Source organism: Ranitomeya variabilis, chromosome 3 (assembly GCF_051348905.1).
Source record: "Ranitomeya variabilis isolate aRanVar5 chromosome 3, aRanVar5.hap1, whole genome shotgun sequence".
In the NCBI taxonomy this organism is placed as follows: Eukaryota; Metazoa; Chordata; class Amphibia; order Anura; family Dendrobatidae; genus Ranitomeya; species Ranitomeya variabilis.
The window spans coordinates 729300416-729315685 of NC_135234.1; the positions used below are offsets into that span (position 1 = coordinate 729300416).

Here is a 15270-nt window from a genome sequence, read left to right on the forward strand (position 1 = left end):
TGTATATATACACTGCACAGTACCTCTCCTCCTGTATATATACACTGTACAGTACCTCTCCCCTGTATATATACACTGCACAGTACCGCTCCTCCTGTATATATACACTGCACAGTACCTCTCCCCTGTATATATACACTGCACAGTACCTCTCCTCCTGTATATATACACTGCACAGTACCACTCCTCCTGTATATATACACTGCACATTACCACTCCTCCTGTATATATACACTGCAGAATTTACAATAGCTATCACTCATGTAAGAAGTGAAATCTGGCATTGTACTATACCTATATTTCTCCGCTGTATCTGGGCATCATGAATCGTGATATATTTTAAAGGGGGGGGGGCCCACTGAGACTCTTTCGCCCGGGGCCCTCAAAAACCTGGAGCCGGCCCTGGTGGTACTGTACAGTGTATATATACAGGAGGAGAGGTACTGTGCAGTGTATATATACAGGACAGGAGGAGTGGTACTGTGCAGTGTATATATACAGGACAGGAGGAGTGGTACTGTGCACTGTATATATATACAGGACAGGAGGAGTGGTACTGTGCAGTGTATATATACAGGACAGGTGGAGGGTACTGTGCAGTGTATATATACAGGACAGGAGGAGTGGTACTGTGCAGTGTATATATACAGGACAGGAGGAGTGGTACTGTGCAGTGTATATATACAGGACAGGAGGAGTGGTACTGTGCAGTGTATATATACAGGACAGGAGGAGTGGTACTGTGCAGTGTATATACAGGACAGGAGGAGTGGTACTGTGCAGTGTATATATACAGGACAGGAGGAGTGGTACTGTGCAGTGTATATATACAGGACAGGAGGAGTGGTACTGTGCAGTGTATATATACAGGACAGGAGGAGTGGTACTGTGCAGTGTATATACAGGACAGGAGGAGTGGTACTGTGCAGTGTATATACAGGACAGGAGGAGTGGTACTGTGCACTGTATATATATACAGGACAGGAGGAGTGGTACTGTGCAGTGTATATATACAGGACAGGAGGAGTGGTACTGTGCAGTGTATATACAGGACAGGAGGAGTGGTACTGTGCAGTGTATATACAGGACAGGAGGAGTGGTACTGTGCAGTGTATATATACAGGACAGGAGGAGTGGTAATGTGCAGTGTATATATACAGGAGGAGTGGTACTGTGCAGTGTATATATACAGGAGGAGTGGTACTGTGCAGTGTATATATACAGGACAGGAGGAGTGGTACTGTGCAGTGTATATATACAGGAGGAGTGGTACTGTGCAGTGTATATATACAGGACAGGAGGAGTGGTACTGTGCAGTGTATATATACAGGAGGAGGGGTACTGTGCAGTGTATATATACAGGACAGGAGGAGTGGTACTGTGCAGTGTATATATACAGGACAGGAGGAGTGGTACTGTGCAGTGTATATATACAGGAGGAGTGGTACTGTGCAGTGTATATATACAGGACAGGAGTGGTACTGTACAGTGTATATATACAGGGGAGTGGTGCTATGCAGTGTATATATACAGGAGGAGAGGTACTGTACAGTGTATATATACAGGGGAGTGGTACTGTGCAGTGTATATACTTCAACAGCCGCCCAGCCCAGGCCCCCAGCACCTGTCCTGTATATATATTATATACACTGTATCTATACAGGCTGTGCTGGGGGCCTGGGCTGGGCGGCTGCTGTAGTATATATATATCAGCTGCAGCCGCCCAGCCCATGGCCGCCCCAGGTCACCCAGTCCCAGACTGTCAGAACATACAGCGATATAGCATTGCACTCACTCAGGTGCTGGTAGGAGCTCCGTCTCCTCTCCTTGATAAGTTCAGCAGTGCACACAGTCAGGAGATACAGAGCAGGAGAACTCTCCGCCCACAATGTCACGCTGGCTGTGTCCTTAATTAACCCCTATGTGTGCCTGGCCCTGCACTGACAGTGAGAAGATGCTTGTGCCAGCGCAAATTGAAAGGGTAGAAAGGGTTAAAGCAGCCAGATGGCTCTATGACTGTGTGAGTGGGCCCCCCTGTCTCGTCAGGGCCCCCGCAATTGCCCGGCTAGGCCGGGTGTTGACGCCGGCCCTGCATTACAGGCAGCATTACTCCCCGGCCCTGTGTCCTGTGTATTGCAGACATGTAGCTGCACTGCTCTGGCACTAAGGTGAGCAGGTGGGCGTGGTCTGAGACAATCCCCCTCTCTGATTGGCGGAGGCTGTCGGGGGTCGCGCCTGTGTTGTTTCTGTGTGCGCGCCCCCGTGCAGTGGAGCAGCCGCCGGACCATGGCACCCTGAACCCCCGGAGCAGCCCGCAGCCATTACACAGGTGAGAGCCCGGGGCGCCGTCACCAGCCTGTGCCGGGGGCTGAGCTGCACTGTGACTCCATAGCGCAGATTATTGATGGGCTCGGAGCACACATGCTGCGTGCCAGAGCAGGAGAGCGCTGCTCACAGCCGGGGAGAGAAGGGGTTAATCATGCGGGAGACCGTGCGCAGCGCTCACCGCCAGTGATGGAGGCAGCGGTCAAGTGGGGGCTGTATATCATACATGGAGCTGATGCTGCCCCCCAGTCACATTGTGCCGCACAGGCTGCTGCACACTGATCCCGTCCCTGGGGGGCAGACAATGGGGGCTTCAGTGGCATCAGTGAGGGGCTTTTCTTATAGGATCCCTGTGTTGTTTGCTGCAGACGGAGGCGATTGTATGAATATTATTCCACCATTGGTTCCTTATGTTGGGGATGGTCTGCAGCGTCGTCTTCAGCGTCTGTGATAATATAACGTTGTCTGTAATAATATATATCATGTCTGTAGTAATAATGTCTAATATAATGGCTATGTATGTAGTAGTGATAATGTATAGAATAATAGCCTGTGGTTTTGTGCTCACCTCCATCTTCCCATGTAAATAAATGGCAGAAAATAAAAGCCCTGGACTGTGAAGGAGCAGAAGGGGATATTGTTGCTGCTGTTTGGCATCCAGTATATTTGGGGGCTTCAGGGGGGCTGGATTGTCCGGCGAGCACTTATAAGCTACTGGCCGTGACCCAGGTGATCTATAGGGGGCTGGCCTAATAAGCTAAATCTTTGTTCCAGTTGCTAGATGCCAAAATGACACACCAGTGAGCCCGTAGACGGACCAGTGAGCCCGTAGACGGACCAGTGAGCCCGTAGACTGACCAGTGAGCCCGTAGACTGGCCAGTGAGCCCGTAGACTGGCCAGTGAGCCCGTAGACATGCCAGTGAGCCCGTAGACGTGCCAGTGAGCCCGTAGACTGGCCAGTGAGCCCGTAGACTGACCAGTGAGCCCGTAGACGTGCCAGTGAGCCCGTAGACTGGCCAGTGAGCCCGTAGACTGGCCAGTGAGCCCGTAGACTGACCAGTGAGCCCGTAGACTGACCAGTGAGCCCGTAGACTGACCAGTGAGCCCGTAGACTGACCAGTGAGCCCGTAGACGTGCCAGTGAGCCCGTAGACGTGCCAGTGAGCCCGTAGACGTGCCAGTGAGCCCGTAGACTGACCAGTGAGCTCCGTAGACTGACCAGTGAGCTCCGTAGACTGATCAGTGAGCCCGTAGACTGACCAGTGAGCCCGTAGACTGACCAGTGAGCCCGTAGACTGGCCAGTGAGCCCGTAGACTGGCCAGTGAGCCCGTAGACTGGCCAGTGAGCCCGTAGACTGGCCAGTGAGCCCGTAGACTGGCCAGTGAGCCCGTAGACTGACCAGTGAGCCCGTAGACTGGCCAGTGAGCCCGTAGACGTGCCAGTGAGCTCCGTAGACGTGCCAGTGAGCCCGTAGACGTGCCAGTGAGCCGCGCTGCTTTATCCGGCTCCCTTTATACAGGATTAGGGCAGCAAATTGTTCCCCCGGTGATAGAAGAGCTGGCGCTAGCTTACCTGTCATGTGTGCACTTGTTGCATTTTCCTACATTGCTGTTATGATATCCGAGACTTCGGTGTTGTCCGTCTGTAGCTTCCAGTAGATCAGTATATAGTTATATAATATACTAATGTGTGGTCTTGTAACTGAAGATGATCTTGTTTCACTAAACAAATCGCTTAAAGTGATACATAAGGAGGACATTTAGGGAGGCCTCTACCCATCCGCATCCTTAAAGAGGTTGTCTGGCACTAACATATTGATGGTTATCAATATTAGATCAGTAGGGGGCGTTCAAAACCCGCACCCCCAGTAACCAGCTGATATGATCCCAAGCCCTGGCAGTATGAAGACCATGTACAGAGCTGATCAGCACAGTGTCTTACATTTGGTGGTCACTTCCGAGTGCTGCAGTTTATTCCGCACCGATCTGAGATTGATCACATATTTTACAGGTCATCATTGATATTAGTCCTGGATAAGTCCTTCAGCGTAAACGTGACAGTGTATTCCTGCTGCCCAAACTGTGTGGTATGAATCAGCCGTGTATTGTTTCCTTTGTAACGCTGCAGAGTTTCAGGGAGAACCTACTTTTAAAAGCCGAGTAGGGTCCATGAATCTCAGATGACTAGTCCCAGAGGCGGGTCCCCTGCAGCTTCTGCCCTCTCCTCTTGTCTAGACTTACAAGTCTCTCCCTTTACACACAGGGTAGGCAGAGACCTGTCAGTCCTGGTGGGTGGGGAGAAGCTGCTGGAGAACTGCTTTTTGGTCTACACTTCTCATACCAATAGTCCCAGGCAGGGCTGTGGAGTCATGGAGTCAGAGACGGAGCTTATTTTGGTGGAGTCGGTGTCATGGAAATTGAGGAGTCGGAGGTTTGGCTTACCGACTCCACAGCCCTGGTCCCAGGATGTCTTTTATAATTGTGTTTGCTTTGACACTTAACAGCGTTCATAGTAAAACATTCACGGCTCCAATAACGGAGCCAGTGTCTGATTTATGTTGCCTGCAGTCTCCAGTCAGGTTTCTTTTAAGCTGGCCATACACACTAGATGATAAATGAATGTTCGTTAGTCAAATGATCATTTGTTCCGCAATAGCCCCATACACACATCAGATTACACCAGCCGGTGGTCTCCACTGGCCCCATCAAAAATCCAGACCAAACATTTGTCAATCATTTGTTGCTCCATTTCACCAATCCAGATGACGATTGGTCATTACAGCCAAAATTGTCCGTTTCTCTCAACTATGCTCCAGTGTGTATGGGCACCTCTTAGAGTTGGTGCTAATTGGTTCACAAGGTCCATCGACCATGTCAGTAATCTGTGGCTGCACCACCTCCTACTTGATGGCTCTTGTTTTGATTCTCCCTGCCTAGAGCGACTTGACTTGCGCATCACGCGGCAGTGATAACGTCATATCAGCTGGTTAATCACAAGAAGAGCTGGGGATGCCGGCAGGTAGAAGGCCGTTCTTGACTTGGCCAATGGATTTTGCGTCCTGTGAACCAGCTTAAAGCAACTCTATTACCTTTACTTGGCTTACTTGTTTCTGGGGTCTTTGGAGGTCTTCACAAAGGCTGTTCCTTTACGACAGAGGTTTCCATGAGCTCCACAGTAACCCTCTTACATATTCCCAGGTGTGGTTCTGTGAAGGGACAGGTGTGAATAAAACACTAATGTAGCAAAGATGGACAGATACAGTGACCCTCAAGAATGATGACTGCGAGTTAGCCCTTCAGTTAGGCGTATGAAGAAGAGCTCTGGAGCCAAAATTGTAATCGCTAAAATAAGCTAAATCCAGTCTTCAGTGCTAGTAGTTTTCATTGTGTACAAGTGTTTGTGGCATCTATCAATGCAGGATAGTTCTGTTCACTTTCATAGTAGTTTCTTTAGCGGGTACTTATAGAGGACCTGTATTTTTTTCCACCTATGTATAAATGGTGCTGTTCTCATTAATCTGGTGTTCTCTTTCCCTTGTTCCTGCACCTCTCTCTATGAGATTTGACCCTCACTTCCATGTATTTTTAGCCAAGTGGTTGGGATCATTAATTCTTCTCTGTTATGATCGTCAACTTTTCTTTATAGACTTGTTCATGTGGACCACACTCGGCTAAAAATACTAGATTTACATACAGAGAAGAGGGGACCTTATCACAGGAACAGAGAAGTGAAGGAATAAAGGCTGACCATCACCAGATTCTGGACGACAGCAGCATTTATACCAGATAAAAAATTACACATTTATAGCAAATGATGTCATCTTGTGTGGTGGCACCATTCCAGTGGTGTTGTCTTTGGCTGTCCAGGGGCTTCAGTGACAATATGTCACGCGATCCCTGCACTCTCCTCTCCTATGGATGTACATGACATCCAGTGTATGTTGGAGCATCTATAAGAGTAGTGTAAATCATTAATAGACTGTATTATCCAGCAACAAAATTGGAACGTTGTTTACTTTGAGATCTGCAGTTGCCAACTGATGAAGTTGGTGTGTCTCTACTGAAGCCCTCCAAAAAAATGACAAAAGTTGATAGTAAAAATAAGTTTGGAATCAGTGATGTAATCCTCCTTGTATTTCTCCTGTTTAAAAAACACCAATATACAAGAAGAGATGGCAAAATGAACAAAACCTTTCACGCGTTCATGGCTGCCCTGTGTCTTTTTGGGACCCTCGAGGTCAATGTTACATGCTACAGGATGTGGAATATGAGAAGGTGGTGTATAGATAAATATTATCTGATGCCTGGGGGGAATCAAGTAATATTTGGGTTTGTAAAGGGAAATATACATTTGTAGTGTTTTTATTTTGTTTCATATAAGCTCATGCTTGAAATCCAAGTACACGATAAATAATTGACGATAACCTAAATTTTTTATGTGCTGCATGGCACTTGAGTTTAGAGTTGATGTATGACATTGTTGCTGAAGCATTTCTGACCTAATTAGGGTCCTTTTGCGGTTTTATCATTCCATTTGCCTAAGTATCATAGTAGGCAACGTACATGAGATGATAGACCTTCAGCAGATATTCTGGGGTTTTCCAATATATACCCAGTTAGAGGTTACTATAAACCTCAGAGATCACATCACAAATGCTAAGTATGCATTGCAGAAAGCGATTTGCTGAGTAGCAGACAATCCTAAATGAGAATGGTCCTAATCAGCATCTAAATTGTCCTAATAAAGACGATAGTGTGAGCTCAGAGCAGAGTCAGCAATATGACTTGGGATGAAGGGCAAAATCTTGGGTCGTGTAGTGTCGGACTGGAGTGGCAAAGGCCCACCAGCAACACTGACTCTGGGAGACCACTGTTCTGTTAAATGCAACTGTTATGTTACTCATATTCACAAATGAACCTCTGTTTCTAGATAATAATCAACTGAGTAGTTTGTTGACAGAATTAGAAAGATGCTGCTTTTGTCTGTACTTAGTGAATCAAATGTGCAAGGGCCCACCAGGGGATTCTCCTGTTCCCCTTTGGGCCAGTCCGAGTCTGGATGTGTTCAGTGTAATGTTGTAGCAATAGTTTCTTCTCTCTGCCTTTATGAAATAGTAGGAGACAAAGGCGTAGTAGTATTAATAAGAGTAACTAATCTATTACTAATACTAGTAGTTAGTGATGCGCGAATATACTCTTTACTCGAGATTTCTTGAGCATGCTCGGTACTTTTTAGTGCTCGGAAATTTCGTTTTTATTGCGCAGCTGAATGATTTACAACTGTTAGCCAGCATAAGTACATGTGGGGATTCCCTAGCAACCCCCACATGTACTTATGCTGGCTAACAGATGTAAATCATTCAGCTGCGGCAAAAAAACCTAAATCTCCGAGCACTAAAAAATACTCGGAGGGCCCCCGAGCGTGCTGGAGAAATATCGAGTAACGGGTATATTCGCTCATCACTACTAGTAGTCTCTAACCTCTCTGTAATTCACAGAGAGAGTGTATATTTCCCAGGAATGAAAAGTAGGGAAAATGATATGATGCTCGTTACATGCCACATCATCCTCTAATTCCGATCCCCAAAGGTTTCACAAGATTTTGGCAACATAACAATGTGTTCACCTCTCTCCTTACTTCTATGGGGTAAGTGGCTAACCTGAATTGGAAGTTACAGGATCGCTGTTCCCCCAATAAGTTAGTCTAGGGGATGGAACTTGCTCCCATCAGTATAAGCCTGTCATGTTCCTTATGGAAACATAGAAAAATGTTGGTGCAAGTCTTTCTATATAAGACTCTGAGTACCTGACCAGATCCATCATGCGTGATTGAACTTCACGGAAACACTTTTGGACTTCTGGACAATTTGATTGGAACGGCAATGCTCATGCTGTACTGTACGGGCACATGGAAGACACACTGATGGTAAAAACGGGCACACGGATGACACATTGATGGGAAAAACGGGCACACGGACGACACACTGATGGTAAAAACGGGCACACGGATGACACACTGATGGTAAAAACGGGCCCACGGACGACATACTGATGGTAAAAATGTGCACACGGACGACACATTGATGGTAAAAACGGGCACACGGACGACACACTGATGGTAAAAACGGGCACACGGATGACACACTGGTTAAAAAACGGGCACACGGATGACACACTGGTTAAAAAACGGGCACACGGACGACACATTGATGGTAAAAATGGGCACACGGATGACACAATGATGGTAAAAACGAGCACACGGAAGACACACTGATGGTAAAAACGGGCACACGGACGACACACTGATGGTAAAAACGAGCACACGGAAGACACACTGATGGTAAAAACGGGCACACGGACGACACATTGATGGTAAAAATGGGCACACGGATGACACAATGATGGTAAAAACGAGCACACGGACGACACACTGATGGTAAAAACGGGCATACGGACGACACACTGATGGTAAAAACGGGCACACGGACGACACACTGATGGTAAAAACGGGCACACGGATGTTTAAATATGGACATGTGAATGAATCCTAAATCTGTAACCAATCCGCCAACAAAATGTACATTCTGCACCCCACCGTTAATCACTTTCCTCGGGGAAAAGATCTTCAGCATTTACACATCACATCCACTCCTGCCCCTGTAATCTGTGGTGACCTACTCTAGACCATTTGTAATATTGTGAACAGAAGTGTTTCAGTGCGACTGTCCATGGTGCTGAAATTGCAGATGCTGCACCTTGCTCTGTGCCAGGACACAGTCATTTATAATGCACCCGGTTTGCACAGCTGTGCCAGTTCTGGCCGCCATTCACGTAGGCATATTTATACATTTGTCTCCAGGCAGTCCCATGTATCAGCCAACAATCAAAGTGAAGATTATTTTTATCTATATACAAAATGCATCGTAAAATGCACAAGTGAGATGGCCGACCCGGAATACAAACCCCGGGATATAGTAGTACAAATACGGGCAGGTGGCTCCTACCTCTGGCTCCAAAGTTGGAACCATTTCCATAGCTGTTGAGGCAGAAAACGTGTCTGTGTGTAAAATAGGCCTTGGAGGAAGCATCAGAAGGTTTCGTCTACACGGCAATAATAAGAATTGAAGCGTTAATGACTTTGCCTCTCAATATTGTACAAGACGCTGGCTGCTTTTAAACAGCTGCCAATTAGCCGGGCTGCCTTTGTTCATATGCCCTAAAGTCTTGACGCTACTCACACCGCTCCTCATTACCCTGCAATTTACTGACGACTATTTTTGGGGCATGTGTTTTGTGTACAGGACATTGGTTTATGGATATTAAATCGTTTGTTATACGATCTGTATTTTTTCCCCTCGTACCAGATGTGGATTTCCAGCGTTAGTGATCTTTATGTCTTATTTGTGATGTCTTCAGTCGGTGGGGGCTCTGTAGACTTGGAGCATGTGCTCGGTAGCTTTCATGTTTTGTGAATTAGGAAAGCAACAGGATGAGTGCTCTGATCTTGAGTAAGCAGTGACCTGCCCACTCGTGGTTGTGTTAATGGGGATATAAGTGGATGAGATGGGGTTAGCGGTATGGAGTAGACAGAGCAAGAAAGCTCTGTAGCCAAGTAGAAGGAACACTGAGAAGATCATAAGAGAAGAGTACTGATTTTTATGCAAGCAGTGACCTATTCAATTATCTAGTAATGTAACTGAGAAATGTATGTGATAGGGATATGTTGAAGTGGCAGACAACTTATTTTAGCAAAGTCTTGTATGACTGGGTTAAATCCTAGCACTGCAGGTCTTAATTAGATGCACCTGGCTAGCTTTGACTAGGAACCAGGAAATGGGTTCACCTTGTGTCAGTCTGCTGGATGTTGAGCAGAGTGGATTGTTTTGAAGTTGGTGAGTGACCAGTCAAAATGTGAGCTGTAGCTGGGAGAGAGACAAGCCAGGGTCTCTCTCTGAATGGAGACTGCATGGATCAGCTAGGAAAGCTGAGCAGTCTGTGTGTTGGAGCTGCAGAGTAACATGTGGATACTGTAGCCTATTAAGTGTGAACTGTGCATTGAGATGAACACTTCTGTTGGGAGTGGAAAGCTGCTGGAACTCAGGCTGAAGGTGATAATGATATTGGTAGGAGAGTACCTCTTCTGTGTGTAAACTTTGCTCCTGAAGAAAGGACTGCAATCTGTTCGGGTGAGCGCACTCTGACATATGTGACTGCTGAATACTCTGGTTATTTGCTATGATACCTTTATGCCCAGAAGAGGCTGTTTTCAGTTTTGAGTTCCTTGTAGTTTTGAAAAAGCAATAAAACTGCATGTTTGGACCAAACTTCATTGCCTGTGTGAACGCTGCCTAGTGCCTACCTGAGAGCGCGAATCCCTTCATCTTGTAGATTAAAGGAATGATGATGATGAAACGGCAGAAGAAAGGAGTGCTGAGTTTTAGTTAAGAAGTGACCAATGCAGTAATGTTACTGAGAACAGGATTGTGATAGTTAGGAGTTTGTTGTAAAAAGGCTGGATGAGGGGCAAATATTTGTACAATAGTAGATGAAAATAATTAGGATAACAACAGCAGCATAGGAAGAGAATTCTGATTTTGTTGTAAGCAGTGACCAGTCCAATCATATAGTTGCTATTGTGGACTTACCTGCATGTGATAGTTAGGTGTATATAGTAGAAAGGGTAAGACTCTTTTTAGTTTACTAGGTTAAGGGAATTGTGACAAAGAGGACAGTGTTGATTTTGATGTAAGCAGTGACTTGGGCTACTTTCACACTAGTGTCGTTCGACGCACGTCGCAATGCGTCGTTTTGGAGAAAAAAACGCATCCTGCAAAGTTGCCCGCAGGATGCGTTTTTTCTTTCTCCATAGACTTTCATTAGCGATGCATTGCGACGGATTGCCACACGTCGCATCCGTTGTGCAATGGATGCGTCATGTTTTTGCGGACCGTCGGCACAAAAAAATGTTCCATGGCACGGCCGAAACTCCGTCCCCTCCTCCCCGGAACTCACAATGGGCAGCGGATGCGTTGTAAAACTGCATCCGCGGCCCACGTTGAGCTAAATTAACACACTGTCCGTCGGGCCGACGGTTTTCAACGGCCCGTACCGACGGACTAGTGTGAGAGTAGCCTTATTCAGCCATGTAGTTATGTTGCGGAGGACTGGACTGCACGTTATAGGTAATGAAGTTGTCAGGTAAAGAGAGTGGAGAGTGTGCTGTCCTCATGGTAAGCAATGACCCGTGCAGTAATGTGGTTAAGTTGCTAGACCACGTATGATAAGATAAGAGTATGGCTCAGTGGTTAGCACTGCAGTGCTGTGCTCCAGTGTTCAAATCCCACCAAGGACAACATCTGCAAGGAGTTTGTATGGCCTCCCTGTGTTTGCTGGGTTTCCCCCAGGTTCTCCGGTTTCCTCCCACACTCCAAAGACATTCTGATAGGGAGTGTAGATTGTGAGCTCCAATGGGGACAGTGCCAATAATGTTTGTAAAGTGCTGTGGAATTAATGACGCTATGTAAGGGAGTAATATAGATAAAAAAAATAAAGTATGTGAGGAAAGAACAGCCTGTAAATACCGAGGCAGGAAGCACGTGACAAGAGCTTTATATCCTACTCGTTCCACTCTGAAGCTGGCCAGATCCGCCCAACTTCAGTCCCCCTTCTCCCAAGCTGCAGAGACATAGCTGTGCCTAGAGAGATCACAGTTTGGACCAGCAGGGCGACAATGCCGCTGGTCTGAACTGACAGTCTTCAGCACTCTTCTGCCTGCGGCAAAGCGGTAAGCCGGGAGCGGTGAACACCTGAAGCTGCATCTTGAGACATCAAGGCAATTTGTCACCCAAATTTTGCCATTTAATCAGAGGAAGAGGAAGGTGGACATGGATAGAAAGCAGTATTTTGGAAGGTGCACTAAAATGCTTGGTCTTGCCAAGGGTACACCGAGTGCCTGTGCTTGATTTAAACAGTGATTTTGAACTGACCGACCGCGTTTACACTTTTACCTTACATACCAATTTCTGTCAGCCTGCCAACTTCTCGTCGATATCTGTTCATTATAGTGTATTTTTAAGCCTATACCAAACATTGATAAAAAAAAAACAACATTATTTTTCCATCCCAAGTAACCGTAAGATAAAAATATAATTTGAAAGTATTTTACTTAAGTGAGGTTATTGAAAGGCTTTCTGGGCAATATTTTTTTTTTCCAAGCCTCGCCAAGGTTCTGTATTTTAAGTTTTTGATCTCCCTCAAATATTTTTCTTTTTGTGAAGACTGTTGTCACTGTGGACACATGGGGGGAATGTCACGATGGGGACAGGCTTTGCAGCGTTGAGAATCTCTCCCCCATGTGCTCACCCACCTATCCACTCTCTCTTTCCCCGTGTGCTGACTTCTCCTGTCTTCTTTGACCTGTCTACCCCATGTGCTATCCCCCTTGTCTGCTGTCTTTCTCTTTCCTGTGCTGTGTTCTCCCCTCAAGTGCTGTCCCGTTTGAGCTGTCTCACCCCTGTGCGCTTTCTCTCTCCCCCATCTGCTGTCTTCTCCTCTCAGGTCATCTCTTCTTTGACCTGTGTACCCCATGTGTTATCCCCCTTGTGTGCTCTCTCTCTCCACCACTGTACTGTCTTTTTGTCTTTGTCTGACCGTGTACAGAACATACCAGAGCTCCTGGGCAGGGAAGAAAGCAAAAGACAATGCTGACATTACAGAAGGAGATCGCAGACGATACATTTTGTGAGGTAAAATATTGTTTAAAAACAGTCAGTGAAATATTTTACCTCACAAAATGAATCCTCTGTGATCCCCTGCTGTAATGTCAGTATTGTCTTTTGCTTCCTCCCCTGCCTAGGAGATGTGCTATGCTCCATACACGGTCAGACACAGACAATTTTTAAAATGAACTTTCGTTCGTTTGAAAACCCCTTTAATGTGACCGGCTTCCTCTGCCTGTAGACGCGTCGCACATCTGCCGCCGGGATCAGCCAAATGATTCACTGCGCCTGCGCGGAATTCGGGCAGGCGCAGTAAATCAGACGGCCGCCATCTTTGTGCAGGCAGATAGCGGCGGTCACATTAAAACTGCGTATGTGCTCCTCCTGTACAAAGATGGCGGAGGTCAGTGAATCATTCGGCTAATCCTGGCGGCAGCGTGTTCGCGACGGTGTTCCACTGGTGGTACCGTGCAAGAGCCTGCATACGGTGTATTCAGTGTGTGTGGTGCGTACGGCATATACAGTGTGTGTGGTGCGTACAGCGTATACAGTGTGTGTGTGGTGCGATGGTGTTCCGCTAGTGGTACCACGCAAGAGGCTGGTACCACTAGCAGTTTCCATATCTAGACTCCCATCACTTGGGTGTCCTAATATGGCGGTCGGTGAACTTCCGCCGCTTGGAATTCTGGGATCCGGACACATCTGAACGGAACAGGATGTGAAGACATTGGATTAACGTGACTGCCTTCCTCTAAACACATCATCATTTCGGGAGGAAGATTCAGTCCACAGCAAAAAAAATGTGGCTTTCTTTGGCTGTCCCCATTCCCATCCCACTTCCACTGCTCCCCCAGCTCCTCTTTGGTCTTCTTCCTTCGGGTCTTCCTGTGGTTTCTCTCTCTGACCAGACCTCTAGTCAGTGGTGGTGCCCACTGGAATTCCGGAAGAAGAAATCAAAGAAGAGAGCCGATCATAGAATAGAACATGGAGTGTTGGTGGCCGGACAAGGGCACAGGACAGGAGAGTATATGAGTACATTATTATTTTCAACCCCTTGCCAGCCCTTAAATCCAGCAAAATGGCAGCTGGCTGTCATTTTGTTGGATTCCTGCACAAAACAAAACTTCAAATCAATTGGGAAGCATTTGATGTGGCCATGTTTTTTGGCAGACCCCTTGGTCCCGATGAGGGATGTCCTCCCTATTTGTATTTATAGAGCGTTTCTTCCTCCTGTCTCTTGTACACATTTTCTTTTGGCCCCTTGCATATGTTTTTTTTGCGTATGTTTGCATTCTTTTACCCTGCTTTACTCTAAGGCTGATTTTGATGTGTAGAGACATTAATAATACATCATCTTTGAAGCTAGTAAATTCTGGGAGGAAGCTTTTCATCTGAGAAGACGCAGGAGCAGTTTGATGGTCTCGTTTCTGATGAAATATAACAGAGGAAATAGAGTCTTAACTCTGGCACAATTTACCTTTCTCCGAGGAGCAGTTATGTTCGTTTTAATTATCTCGTTCATGCAGAATTGAAGCCTGGGCGTACAGAAGATGTTCTTTGTCTTTTAGACTAGACATGAATATTGTGCAGCCGATTGTTTTTGATTCTCTGTTGTACACAGCATATCCTGGATTTTTGCCTCCATTTTTTTTTCTATTTTTCGCCATTTTTTTTCATGCAGTGTTTAAGTGCAAAACAATGAAGGATAATTTTTACAAATAGTATGACTAATATTTTGTTGCTGTAAATTTAATCTGCATACAATTTCAGTTTAGAAGTTAGAAAATCCCAAATAATTTTACAGCAAATGCACTGTACAGGGGGTTGTCCTGTAATTTCACCCTGAGGGCAATAGGAGAAGGGCCAACTGGGTCACCGCTGTCACTAAATAGTCCACAGACTTGAACGTTTACAGAATAATTTCACCACAAGGGAAATAGATATTTGTGATTGCAGAATTATTCATGACAAGTGTTTTTTAGAGCCCCTCTGGCTGTTATGACCTGCTGCAAATGTGATGTCATCAGCTCATAGAAGCATTCCTGAGGAATCTTAGCTTCTCCTGGGTAATATTCTTGGGTTTGCATGCTGTAACTGTATTCTTCAAAGCTCATTAAAGATTTTTTATGGTGTTTAAATGGTTTATTCTGTCTTAAACTACAAGTCGGCAGTCACTGCGCGCTGTGAGGCTTTTCTGGGAGCGGGCGGTCATGTGTATGCAAGTTTG

The 15270-nt window shown here is 46.1% G+C and overlaps 1 protein-coding gene across 4 annotated transcripts in view; it reads left to right on the forward strand.

Moving 5' to 3' along the window:
* The first annotated feature begins 2170 nt into the window (after nt 1-2170).
* Nucleotides 2171-15270, forward strand: part of ELMOD1 (ELMO domain containing 1) — a 166844-nt gene continuing 153744 nt past the window's right edge. For 2 of the 4 annotated variants that reach the window (XM_077298408.1, XM_077298410.1), the window contains exon 1: nt 2191-2329. The gene's annotated coding sequence lies outside the window, so the exon portion shown is untranslated. Of the gene's footprint in view, nt 2330-15270 lie in introns of all 4 variants that reach the window. The other 2 variants (XM_077298411.1, XM_077298409.1) reach the window with 2 other exon arrangements.